The sequence below is a fragment of the Mastomys coucha genome, unplaced genomic scaffold (assembly GCF_008632895.1).
Source record: "Mastomys coucha isolate ucsf_1 unplaced genomic scaffold, UCSF_Mcou_1 pScaffold21, whole genome shotgun sequence".
In the NCBI taxonomy this organism is placed as follows: domain Eukaryota; kingdom Metazoa; phylum Chordata; class Mammalia; order Rodentia; family Muridae; genus Mastomys; species Mastomys coucha.
The window spans coordinates 142,997,941-143,008,431 of NW_022196904.1; the positions used below are offsets into that span (position 1 = coordinate 142,997,941).

Consider the following 10,491-nt stretch of genomic DNA (forward strand, 5'->3'; position numbering starts at 1 on the left):
AAAAAAAAACTGGAATCGTGTGGTAGATGTAAAAGCAGGCCCTAGTCTAAAGACATTGAAACCAAAGAAAGTGAAAACCCTATCTGGAAACAGGAAGAAAAGAAACCAGATCAGCAAACTGCAGAAGGAATTTAAACGCCACAATTCTGATGCTCACAGCACCACCTCAAGTGCCTCTCCCGCCCAGTCTCCATGCTACAGTAACCAGTCAGATGAGGGCTCAGATACAGAGATACAGAGATGGCTTCCGGCTCTAATAGAACTCTGGTTTTTTCCTTTTTAGATCTTACCTACTGGAAAAGACAGAAAATATGTTGTGGGATCATCTATAAGGGCCGTTTTGGGGAAGTCCTCAACGACACTCATCTGTTCAAGCCTTGCGGCAGCAGTAAGAAAATAGCTATTGAGAAGCCCGAGGAGCAGGGGCTGGCCCTCTGCCCCCTCCACTCAGGAGTGGTGACTGAAGTTCATTTAGAAGGGAGCAAAGAGCGGTTTAAACTTTGAAAAGACCACAAAACAAACTGACCCTCCTATTTTTTAACTTGGATACCTGCTATTCTGCCAAAAGACATTTTTCTAGAATAGTTTTAAATGGGTTACTGTCCTTACCCTTCATCCAACAAACTCTGAAGTCAGTCTCTAGCTTACTGCAAGAAAAAGAAGTTTACATAATGTTTAAGATGCTGAGCATTTCATAGGAAAGCTGGATGCTGCTGTAAAGTGCTCTTTAAGTCTTTCTTTTTAAGTCCCCTCTAATGAATGGAATTAGGGAAATTTCAGGGGGCAGAGATGGGACTTGTTGTGTGATAAACCATATGTAGTTTAGTCTTTCTGTGGAGAGGCAGTGGTTGGGGGCATTTGTAAATGGCTGGCTACACTTGTTTTCCCTCATGATAATTTGTCATAACTCAGTAACATGACCTGCCCCTAGAAGGTAGTTACAGATTTTTAAACGCTAAGGCATTGCCAAGGTTCTGAGGGTTCAGACCTGTACTACTGATTATGAAGCAGGACAGACTGAGCTTTCTGCAAATAGCTTGAAGGAGGAAGCAATTTCTGAACACACAAGTAGCACCGTGTCGCCTTCCTTTATCTTCATATTGATAAAAGACTTTATGTGGATCTTGTAAAACAGAGCAGATCTCCTTCTGGGGAAGGCCTGCCTCTAGGGTGGGCAAGGTCCTATAGGGATAGGACCAAAGCATCAATCACTACAAAGTAGAGAATACAGGTGGTTAGAAACTACTTAAGTCCTGGGAATGCATGGGGCGCAGTTGATGCTGCTTGGGACACGTTTCTTAGAGAGCTTACAGTATGTAAATAGTTGTCATTGGTGTTAACACGACTGTCTGGGATTCACTGAAATCCACATGATTCAGTTCTAGCTCTGGATTACCTCAGTTGACCTTTGTGGAGGTTTTATCAACAGAGTAGTTCTTTGCCTTGTCACAGACCTTACTTATTAGGGTTTGGGGTTTGTTGTCTTGTTGTTCTTCTCCCACTATTTAAAGTTGACTAGAAGAGTTGTGTGCTGAGGCTAAGTTGGTTGGTTGGGTTGGCTTCTTAACACCAAGATAGCCGAATGGAGCTTCACATCCCTAGATCTCAATGATTCGGTTGGCTTCTCAGTGAAACCCAACTGAAGTTTTCTAATCGCCTCTTCTCAAAGTTCAGGAAAAACAGTAGTGCCACTTGAGGCTTCATAGAGGAGGTGTACGTGGCTGCCTTAGTATTCTGTTCCTCAAGATTATTTTAGAGTCTTTTAGAGTTTCACAACAAGGAGAAGTCCCAGTTTGTGGCATCCTATAGTTTTACATTGTGTATTTCTTCCTTGTAGGAAAAACCTACCTAGTACAAGCTACCACGTGCACAGACTGCCTAATGAGTGGGTGGTCTCTCCACAACCCTGGTGTAGTTCAGAGGTAGTACCATTACCATTCTCCTGCGTTACTTTGACATGGGATTGTTTTTGTACATTTTGGCTGTAGTATCGGTGGTAGAATATACTTTGATGGATCATTTCTACTTCTGTATTTATTTATTTATTACTAGACCTCAACCACAGCCTTCTCCCCCTCCACTCTCCGCCTATAGGATGTACTGTATGTAGTCATGCACTTTGTATTAATATATTAGAAATCTACAGATCTGTTTTGTACTTTTTCAACTGTTAGATAGTTACAATCAAAACTTTACTCTAGGGTATTGAATAAATTTGGTCTTATTAGAAAATAAAAAAAAAGAAATACAGCCTTTTACAATGAACTACAGTGTCTAAAAATTATTCTTATTTTGGGCTTGTACCACAGTAAGAGGCAAGATTTTTAAGCTCTACTAAAAAAAAAAAAAAAAGTCAAACAAACAAAAAAATTTTATCTATTTATGTTCATTTTAAAAAAAAACTAGTAGTGATATATTATTTTAAAACATACAGTTAATATATTTGGAGTTATTTAAATTTTATATTGAGAAAAACTTATGTATTTTCAGTATTTGCTGTAGACAAGCATCTACATAAGACTGTTCAGGGCTGGAGAGATGGCTCAGTGGGTAAGAGCACTGACTGTTCTTCCAAAGGTTCTGAGTTCAAATCCCAGCAACCACATGGTGTCTCACAACCACCCGTAATGAGATCTGATGCCCTCTTCTGGTGTGTCTGAAGTCAGCTACAGTGTACTTATTTATAATAAGATTGTTCAATTGATTGTTTTATATCAAACAACTTTTATAATACTATTTTTATTGTTACAATATTTTATAAATTTTAAAGAATATGACAAAATAAAAAAAACAAAAGGTATTGCAGGTATTGAAGGGGGGTCTCTGGGAGGAGTTGGGGTACAAAAGGGGAAGAAGAATGTGTGATGTAATTCTATTTACTTAAAATGTTTTTAAATGTTAACAAATTGAGATAAATTGAATTTATGTATCTTTTCTCAACATAATGAAATAAAACTTAAACCAATAAAAAAAATAGGTTTTTAAAAATCTAAGCCTATAGTGAAGTCTTCATATGTGTCCTCTAACAAGCAAAGAAGGGGCTGTCTCTGCCTCTGTGGCCTGTTGCTGGACTGCTGTCCCCTAGCCTAGCCTGGTCAGGCATCAGTAGGAGAGGTTGTGCTCAGTCCTGCGGGAACTTGATGTCCCAGGGTGGGATGCTACCTAATGGGGGCTTCCTCTTCTCTCAGGAGGTGTGGAAGAGTAATGGGGGAGGGATTTGTGAGGGAGGACTGGACTGGGAGGAGAGGAGGGAGGGGGTCTGCTACCAGGACATAAAGTAAATAAATAATCAATGATAAAGTATGGTATTCTTGACCTTTTTCTTGTTAAAACTCATCAATGGCTCTTGTTACAAAAGGAGATAGTCCAGACTCTTAGAATAGCAGTTCAGGTCCTGCATTTCTGGACCACGCATCTTTGTACTCTATCACCTCCAGGCACATAGCTCCAATCACTATCAGCAAAACGTCATCCCTAACTCATCCTTTCATGTCCTTGTCCTCTACATCATATGTCCTCTCTCTGTCAAGTCTCAAATTTCCACTCCTCCTTCAACATGGATGCTTTCTGAAGTAGATTCCAGGGGTCTCCTGCTTGGTCCACCAACTTCTTCAGGTCAGATCACTTTTTAACACTTATTCTATCTTAATCTTACACCTGATTGTTGTTCCAAAAGCAGGGGGCCTGGACTGCGGCCTGCCTGCCTGGCTGAGACTCTCTCTCTCTCTCTGGTGGCAGTGGGCCTGCTGCTGAGGCCCAGGTCTCTCTCTCTCCCTCAGTGCTGACCTGTTTGCTGCACAGCACCTTAATTAAAAAGGAGGCAATGTATGAATGAGTTATTTTATTGTAGGAAGGAGAAATATGCTAGTTGAGTAGAGAGAAGGAAAGGAGAGGAAGGAGAGAGAAATGAAGGAGAGGGAGAAAGGCAGAGAAGAGAACAAAAAGCAGAGAGAGGAGAGAGAGAGGGAGAGAACAAGGGAGAGAAGAGCAAGAGGACGAGAGAGTAAGAAAGGAAGGGTAAGAGTAAGAGAGTGAGGAAGGGGCAAACCACCCCTTTTATTGTATAGGGCATGGCATGCCTGGCTTGTGGTCAGATGACTGTGTGTAAGGCCCAGCTAGAATGCTGGGAGTTTGAGGCAGTGTCTGCCTGATAGAGCACATATCTCCTACAGGGGCAGCTGTGAGGGGTCTGGGCTGAAATCTGAGCCATTGGTGTCAGGAGCAATTCACCTACCATCCCTCGTGAGCAAATTACTTCGCTCAGTGGGTCTCCGAGTTCTGAAGTGGTCCTGCTCTACTGGACTCCGGCTGTCAGAACTGCTCACTGCCCCACATTTGACTACTTGCACAACTGTCTCCCTGACTAGACCATGAACTGCTTCAGAGTATCAACTGGCTGTTGTTCATTCTCTAAGGCTATTATAAAGTAGCTCTGCTACTAATATGTGAAGAATGAACAGCTGGATACTAACATAAACATCAACTAAAGATCCCTGTCTTACTAAGGTAGGAAGATAATCCAGGGTGTTAAATTAAATGCAATTGTAAGTCCATATGTCTTTGATGGTTAGCTTTCTATAACTAAATTACTATATTTGAAATAGTGTGTTTCTTGAGAAGGTCCAGGAGAGCTGCCATGTAGGAGCCACACATATGTGTGTGTGTGTGTGTGTGTGTGTGTGTGTGTGTGAAGGTTGTGTGTGCATGTGTTTCCACTGAGATGGGTAGCAAGGAATGCACCTCCTCTGAGATCAGTTTAAGTATTTAATTTAAGTATAGTGGCCCCTTTCTGTCCTTGGGTTGACACTATACACCCTCCGTTGGATTTGCTGGGATACACTGTTAGTGAATCTGTACCAGAGGACTCTGCTTAACTTGTAGAACAAAATAAATAATAAATGAAAAAAAGAAAAAAAATAGTGTGTTTCATTACCAGGTTTGGTATTATGGAATTCAGTGTTTTTTTTTTTTTTTTCATTATACCAGTCTTCATAGACTGTGGATCTATATACCTATAACTTTTAGGGTAAATTCTTCACATCACAATGTGATTTGGCTTTTCAAGCAAAGTCCCAATCCTTGTATGTATAAAACATAAAGGGTCTGGCAAGGAAAAAAATCAGAAAGGAACTCTCTTACCATGAAGCCTGCTGTCATTTCAGACCTGCAGAGAACAAAGCTGTTTCTTGCAACATATTTGAATACATCTTGAGGAGCAGCACAATGAGACTCCTTGGACACACAATGTCTCAGAACATTTAGTAATTAATAAAGTAAGCCATGCAACGTGGCTCTTTCCCCACTTGGGTGCTTGAATACTGATGTGGAATCTTTTACTATGGCTTTATATTTGTTTGCATTTGTTATCTCTCAATATTAGAAAGAGGGGAGTCTCAATAAATATTACCCAAATTTTATCATTAATAAAATCAAACACAGAGAATTAAGGTGTGGTTTCCAAGTTAACAAATGATACTAATATGCATGAGATCTCATGTTTGAACATCCTGGTTATTAAGGAACAAAACTGCCCAGGTTTAACCCCAGCTCTGGTATTAGCTGTTCCATGACCTTGGCTTAATATAATCACTTGGTGCTTCAGTCTCCTCATCTGTCCACTGAAGCAAAATCAAATTTCATGGGTTTTGTTGATGATAAGTGAATATAGCTAAATGATTTATATGGAAAGTATTAATTGCCTTATACAAACCTTTGGGAAGCTATCTACTAACCCAAGATAAACTGCACTCCCTTCTAAAAAAATCTGGAACTGAAAAATAGCTGGACATTCCAACCCACTAGGAAATAACAGCATCCAGTTTCAGTATCAGCTACTAATGGACTTTTCAGAGGAAATTCAACAGGACTAAAAACTTCCAACATAATTTAAAGGACAAAAGATGTTGGAAAGGATAATGAAATGCATCCTTCATCCATAGTCATCACTGTGCCTTTATATATTGTAAGCATTACACCCTTAAAGTCACCTGCCAGCAGGACTTTGAGTACCTTCCTTTTTTTTGGTAGGGGAGGGGGTTGAGACAGGGTTTCTCTGTCCTGGAACTCTCTCTGTAGAGCAGAAAGCTCTCAAACTTACAGAGATCCACCTGCCTCTGGCTCCAAGTTTGGGAATTAAAGGCATGTGCCACCAATGCTTGGCTAAGCACCAAACTCTTGACAAGGGATGGAGAATCCACCTAGTCGTGTATCCAGAAGATCTAGTGTCTCACAGACAGCAGAGACCGCATTCCAGAGTAGATGTGAGCAGCAAATGTCTCTGAGGGATCAAAGATTCCTTTTGTCTCTTGTCTAAAAGGGAAGACAAATCTTCAACCAAATAGGTGAATTCTGGTCATGACGTTTGCCTTTTTGGCCTATGTAACTCTTTCAAAGAATCTTTGTATAGCCTTAAGACTCGAATTACAGAGACCCAGCAGGCAGGCTTTCTGGGTTCTGTGTCCTTACAGTTCCCTCCCTTTAGAAATACCCTTCTCCATTCAGTAATAGCCCACACCTTTAATCCCAGCACTCAGGAGACAGAAGCAGACAGATTTTTGTGAGTTTGAGTCCTTCTGGGTCTACAGAAATATCCTTCCTGTTCAAACACCAACTTCACACCTATCTTGGTCATTTATACCTGCCCTGGCCATTGCACAGCCTCCAGTCCTTTAATCCCTCGACCTTGAAACTTCATAACACTGGTATCTGCTGACCCTTGATGTAATTACGGTTTAGGTTGTTAACTCTCATTGGATTTTTCTTTTAAGGCAGGAACTACTTCCTACACATTCTTTGCCACTTTCTTTTTACTTAAAACAAATGGCGACATAGTATACAGTGGATAGAGTGTCCAATAAGCAGTTATTTGTTTCTATTTTTTATGTCATTGAGCAAGTATATCAGTAAATAATTAGAGAATAATCTAATGTATGCCTCATCTCTTGTAAAAATAGTAAGCCATTATGTCCTGTAGCCAAAGTTCTTACACTTGATCAGGAATCTGTGCATGAACACTGAAGGTCCTGTTCCCCAATTAGTTCTTTTTTTTTTTCTTCAAGAGCTTAAAGCATGGTAGTAGCAACTATACACTACATTGTTCTGATACCATTGTCTTGAGAAAAATGATCAACAGGAAACCCACTGTTGATCATTTCCAAACCAGTTCCAGGATTGAAACATTCCATCCTGCAGGGATCTCCTTTAGCAGAAAGGTAAACAACTCAAACCTTCAGGAAGTTCCTGAAACTGACCAGATTCACTTCCCTCCCAAAAGAAGTAATAAGACTGCCAAGAGTCACTGTGTTGCCCTATTAATTAAGATCAAAATGTACCATTGACTGGATAGCCTTATGAGCTTGGTGAACAATGGAGGACTCCCTTCACTGGCAGAACTTTCCCTTCTCCGACCTTCTCTACAGAATTCAAAAATAGAGGACCCACACAGATGGTGGCATCTGTATTTTGGCCATCTGTGTGGGTTTCCTATTTGGGATGAGTGGACAGATGTGTATAGTATTTCCCTTGGTAAAGTTTTGTCACATAACACCCACCAAGAATCATAATAATGAGCCTTTTCCCTCAAAGTGTCCATTTTGTATCTTTCTTCATGGATTAGCATTGTTTTATGTGGCTCCAAATTTAAACTGGTATTTCTTCTTTCCAATTCCAGAGACGCTCATGTAACAAAGAAGGTTTCCCATCAAAGAACATGCCAGATAAGGCCAGATTAAAATAGAGGCAGGTTTATTAGACACTGCTTCTAGGTGAATTTACTGGCCCCAAGAAAGAGGGTCCGGGAGATCAATCTCACACTTGGACTAAACTAAGGGGATTTTATAGGTCTTAGGTCAGTCAGTAGCTTGGATTATGCCTATATATGGACAAAAGCTGAGCCTATGTATGGGTAGGCATTCTTGGGTGGATTGCCAGAAATGCAGAAGTGAAGGGTGTTAGCTCAGACATGCCAGCAGGATTGAGGGAAGAAGAGCAGCTGAGTTTCTCCCAGCTTGTGTGGGGCTGAGCAGGGGTTCCAACCAAAGACTAGCTAGTGATAAACAAGAAGAGGAAGAGGAATAAGAAGAGAAGGAGGAGGCAAGGTTTGGAGGAAGGGGTGGGGGAAGAGAGAGATAGGAAGAAAGAGACTGACTTAAAGGACAGAATTCACAATTTTATAGATAAAGTTAAATGAATATATGTAGTCAACAAATAAAACAGTTTTAAATAAAGTAAATAGAAGAGAAATTGAACTTCAGAGTTTTCCCTAGAATCTTTTCCATGCAAAGAACTTAGTAGGAAACATTAATAATTTTAAAAATTCAAAATTTAAAAAGTAAGAATCATTACAGAGATTAGAATGTTGGCATAATGTTATTATGCCTTATGTAAAGATTATCCTTTTATTATTCAAATGTCGATTTCTGTGCCCCTATATCTGGTTACAATTGTAATGTTTATTGTAAGAAACTCCTGTTACAATGTTGTGTAAACATTGCTCCCCACTTATCTCTGATTGGTCACTAAAAAGCTGGTCAGCCAATGACTGGGCAGAGGAGATAATAGGACAGGACTTCTGATTCCAACTAGGGGAAGGGTAGTGAGAGGAAAGAAGAAAGGATTTGCCACAAAGTGAGCGGCCAGATGCCACCATGAGAACAAACATGGAGCAGAGAGAGCCAAATCAATACTAAAATGCAAGTATCTCAGTGGTTTTGAATGGAAATCAGCCAGATTATTCTAGAGGATTAGAGTAGATTAATATCTGCTCAGTTATTATGTCTTAAAGCTTGTTGAATAAATCTAATAATCTGTCTCAATTATTTGGAAGATAGTTGGGTTAGAGGAAAAAAAAAAAACCTGCCACTATTAAATGTGCACTAACACTGGAATGTTCTCAATTTTGATCTTCTCTCGCTGTGGCTTCAACCCTTTCCAGAGGCACAATGTTGAAGATTGCTAACAAATAAGTCTAGAGTAAGACACAGAGATAACCCAGGATGTCTTGGAAAATAGTAATAACACTACTATACCTCTATTTAAATATCAAGGCTCAGGAAACATCCTGAAAGAAGGGGCAGTAAGAACATACAGAAACAACAGGATGGGAAGGAGGGCTGTGAAGCACTTGTCTTCTAGATATGTCATGACATGGCTATAGCTCTCGTGAACTCAGAGAGCTGTGGTTACCTGCACAAGAGCTGAACAAGATCAAGCCTGTCACAGTCCAGCACATAGAGGGAGTGCGTAAGAGGTCCCACTCCTATCTGAGAAGCTATTGTCAGCTGATGGCTGCTAGGGCAGACAAAGGCATTTTTCTTAAGTGGTGTCACCACTGCTAAGTTTCCCATGGTTTAGTAAATAACTACACCCACATTCCCAAAGGCAACATTAACTAAAATCAATACCATGCAAACATACACACACACACACACACACACACACACACACACACACACACACACTGAACAAAGGAAAGTAATTCAGTGGGACTAAGGAGTTCAAAGAGTGGAGGAATAAAAGAGGGTAATGTGACTGAATATGATCAAAATAAAATATAGGCATGTATAAAATCATTAAAGAATAACATTTTTCAGTGTTTTCAGGGTTTGAAGAGATGGCTCAGTGGTTAAAAGCATGTTCTGCTCTTTCAATTTTCAGCACACACATGGTGGCTCACAACTGTCTATAACTCCAGTTGCAGTGCCTCCCAGGACTGGGTGAAGCATGAACATGGTATACAGATGTTTGTGCAAACAAAACACCCATACACCTTAAATAAATGTTAAGTAGTACATTGGCATCTCTACCTTGAAAATCCCACACTCCTCTTTCAGGCTTGTCTAAATCTGTCCCTGAATACTTTTCTTTCTATATTTAGTAAATTTCAACCTTGCACCAAAGAGAGAGAGAGAGAGAGAAAACTATTTTCCCTTAATTTATTACTTTATCCCCACAATTAATTCAGAGTTTAAATGTGTGGAGCATTTTTATCTCCATTTCCCTAACCTGAGGATGACTAACCTGAGGATGAGGAAAGAAAACTGGCCTTTAAAACAAACAAAACTAACAATATAAAACATCTTTAAAACAGTAGCAAACTAAAGACACATCAAGCCCCACTTCCTCATGTTGCATATATTAAACTCAGTTGATTTCTACCCTAGATATTGTGGAGGATTATTTAAAGTGTTTCATGTGTTTGGATCAAAATCAATTTCATTATCACTCTCCTCAAAGCATCCTTGAGTTCTCTGTTCCTCATGCTGTAGATCAAAGGATTCAGCACAGGGGTGATGAAGGTATAAACCACAGATACTACCTGGCCCCGCTCAGGAGAGTAGCTGGAGCTGGGACACAAGTAGATGAGGCTTGTGCATCCATACTGCAGAAGGACAACGGTCAGGTGGGAAGAACAGGTAGAGAAGGCTTTGCGCCTCCCCTCAGCTGAGCGGATCCTCAGGATGGCATCCACAATGAAGACATAGGAGAGAGTGA

The 10,491-nt window shown here is 40.2% G+C and overlaps 1 protein-coding gene and 1 pseudogene across 1 annotated transcript in view; one reads left to right on the forward strand and one right to left on the reverse strand.

The window, feature by feature from the left end:
• LOC116101047 overlaps positions 1–673 on the forward strand; it is an 874-nt pseudogene extending 201 nt beyond the window's left edge.
• LOC116101046 (olfactory receptor 10V1-like) overlaps positions 1–10,491 on the reverse strand; it is a 44,352-nt gene that overhangs the window by 16,719 nt on the left and 17,142 nt on the right. The window lies entirely within an intron of this gene.